General features: G+C 39.4%; 1 non-coding gene across 1 annotated transcript; it reads right to left on the bottom strand.

Annotated features, from left to right (window-relative positions):
* Positions 1-2841: 2841 nt before the first annotated feature.
* LOC116857875 lies at positions 2842-2944 on the bottom strand. Its single transcript, XR_004380815.1, has one exon. It is a non-coding gene; the product is annotated as a U6 spliceosomal RNA (small nuclear RNA).
* Positions 2945-3191: the final 247 nt, after the last annotated feature.

Below are 3191 nucleotides of genomic sequence, written 5' to 3'. Positions count from 1 at the left end.
AAGCGTCTGCTTCAGCTCGGGTCATGATCTCAGGGACTCTGGGATCATGACCTGAGCTGAAGGCAGAGGCTTTAACCCACTGAGCCACCCAGGCGCCCCTATTTTTTATTTATTATTATGTTCAGTCAGCCAATATATAGTACATCATTAGGGGGAAAGAGACTCTTAAGCAGGCTCTACACCCAGTGTGGAGCCCAATGCAGGGCTCAATCTCATGACTCTGAGATCATGACCTGAGCTGAAATCAAGAGTTGGATGCTTAATCAACTGAGCCACCCAGGCACCTCTATTTCACTTTGTTTTTTATTTAAAAAATTTTTGAAGTTTTTATTTTATTTTCAGTTAGTTAACATATAACATTATATTAGTTTCAGGAATACAATATAGTAATTTAACACTTGTGTTCATCACCCTGTGCTCATCGCAGCATGTGCACTCCTTAATCCTTATCATCTATTCCACACACTCGCCATCCACCCACCTTTCCTCTGATAACCATCAGTTTGTTCTCTGTAATTAAGAATCTTGTTTCTTGATTTGTCTGTCTCTTAGTTTTTCCCCTCTGCTTGTTTGTTTTATTTCTTAAATTACACTTTTGAGTGAAATCATATGGTACTTGTCTTTCTCTGAATGACTTATTTTGCCTAGCATAATATTCTCCAGCTCCATCCACGTTGTAGCAAATGGAAAGATTTCATTCCTTTTTATGGCTGAGTAATATTCCGTCGTATCTGTCTACCATATCTTCTTTATCCATTTATCAGTCAATGGACACTTGGGGTGTTTCCATAATTTAACTATTATAGGTCATGCTGCTATAAATATTGGGGTATGTGTATCCCTTTGAATTAGTATTTTTGTATCCTTTGGGTAAATACCCAGTAGTGCAGTTGCTGGGCTATAGGAGAATTCTATTTTTAATTTCTTGAGGAAACTCCATACAGTTTTCCAGAGTGACTGCACAGTTTGTTCTGCACTCATCACAGTGTAAGAGGGTTCCCCTTTCTCCACATTCTCACCAACACCTGTTGTTTCTTGTGTTGTTTTATTTATTTTTTTGTGTTTATAGTGATTCATGTTTAAAATATTATCAGGGAAGTAGTTACAAATCTACCATATCACCTTCTCTTAATCTTTTAAAAAAGATTTTATTTTTATTTATTTATTTGACAGAGAGATCAGAAGTAGACAGAGAGGCAGGCAGAGAGAGAGGGGGAAGCAGGCTCCCCGCTGAGCGGAGAGCCCAATGCGGGGCTTGATCCCAGGGTCCCGAGATCATGACCTGAACTGAAGGCAGAGGATCAACCCACTGAGCCACCCAGGAACCCCTCTTTTTTTTTTAAAGACTATGTTCAGTTATCCACTATACAGTACATAATTAGTCCTTGATGCAGTGTTCAGTGATTTATTAGTTAAGTATAATACCCAGTGCTCATCATAGCATATGCCCTCCTCAATACCCGTCACCCTATTACCTCCTGTCCCCATCCTCCTCCCTTCTGAAACCCCCAGATTGTTTCTCAGGGTCCACAGTCTCTCATGGTTCATCTCCCTCTGATTTCTCCCCCTTTGGATTTCCTTCCCTTCCCCTATGGTCCTCTGTGCTATTCCTTATGTTCCACATATGCGTGAAACCATATGATAATAGTCTTTCTGTGTTTGACTTACTTCACTCAACATAATCGCCTCCAGTTCCATCCATCTCATTGCGAATGGTGGGTATTCATTGCTTCTGATGGCTAAATAATATTGCATTGTGTATATGTACCACATCTTTATCCATTCATCTATCGAAGGGCATCTTGGCTCTTTCCAGTTTGGCTATTGTGGACATTGCTGCTATGAACACTGGGGTGCATGTGTCCCTTGTTTTCACTACATCTGTATCTTTGGGGTAAATACCCAGTAGTGCAATTGCTGTGTGGTAGGGTACTATTGTTAACATCTTGAGGAACCTCCACACTGTTTTCCAGAGTGGCTGCACCAGCTTGCATTCCCACCAGCAGTGGGAATCCTCTCCAACATCTGTTGTTTCCTATCCATGGCAACTTGTATGCTGGCAAATTGCTGCAAAAAATTGGTGACAAGATGTAATCATCACAAAATAAGAATTTTTATAAATGGCTAACATTGGAGTCTTACTGTGGGTTAGGCACAGTGCTAATGACATTCAAGTGTAGTTTCTCATTCAGTCCCTACATTCACCTTTTGAAATCACTATCATTGTTACCCACATTTTGCTGATGAAGAAAGTGACTTCCCAAAACCCATCTGTGACTGTCTACAGGTGGCGAAATTCCAGACTGGTCTAGAGTGCTGCCCTTTTACACATTTCCTACAGCTGTTATGATAAAGGGTTAAGGACTGATTATATATTTATATATATGTATGTACATATATATTATATATGTAAAATATATATAATTTCAAAGAAGTTGCTACAGGCAATTTAACACAGGTTAAGGGCTGATTATATATTTATGTATATGTAATATATATATATGTGTGTGTGTGTGTGTGTATATATATATATATATATATATATATATATATATATATATAAAAAATATCTTGGGATACAGTCAGGTCTGTATCCTGAATTTGCTACAGCCGATTTCTGCTGCTTCATTATTGGCACATAGAAATGCAACAGATTTCTGTACATTTACTTTGTATCCTGTGATTTTACTGAATTCATTTATCAGTTTTTTTTTCACAAGCCAAATATTTTTATTGTTCTACAGACACTTCTGAAAAGAGATCTAATTGAGAAAATACACAAAGCATTTAAGAGTTTATCACCAGAGAGTACCTAAGTCTGTCTAGAGGTGTCAAAGCCTCAAAAATACGGAATTTTTCATGAATTTGCATGTCATTCTTGTCCAAGGGCCATGCTAATATTCTCCATATTGTTCCAATTTTAGTATATGTGCTGCTGAAGCACTCATTTATCAGTTCTGACAGTATTCAGGGGGAGTGGGAGAGGGAGAAACAGGCTTCCCGCTGAGCAGGAACCCGGATGCGGGACTCGATCCCAGGACTCCAGGATCATGACCTGAACCGAAGGCAGACGCTTGATGACTGAACCCCCCAGGTGCCCCAAGAGCAGCGGTTTTTACACCCTCACATCTCTATCAAAGGATTGGTAAAATGAGAATCCCATGAAGTGGTTATGGCCCAGTGAGTCTCCG

Source organism: Lontra canadensis, unplaced genomic scaffold (genome assembly GCF_010015895.1).
Source record: "Lontra canadensis isolate GAN:19392208 unplaced genomic scaffold, GSC_riverotter_1.0 scaffold127, whole genome shotgun sequence".
NCBI lineage: Eukaryota > Metazoa > Chordata > Mammalia > Carnivora > Mustelidae > Lontra > Lontra canadensis.
Note: the sequence above shows the minus strand (reverse complement) of the source record. Positions and strands in the feature narration are given on the sequence as shown.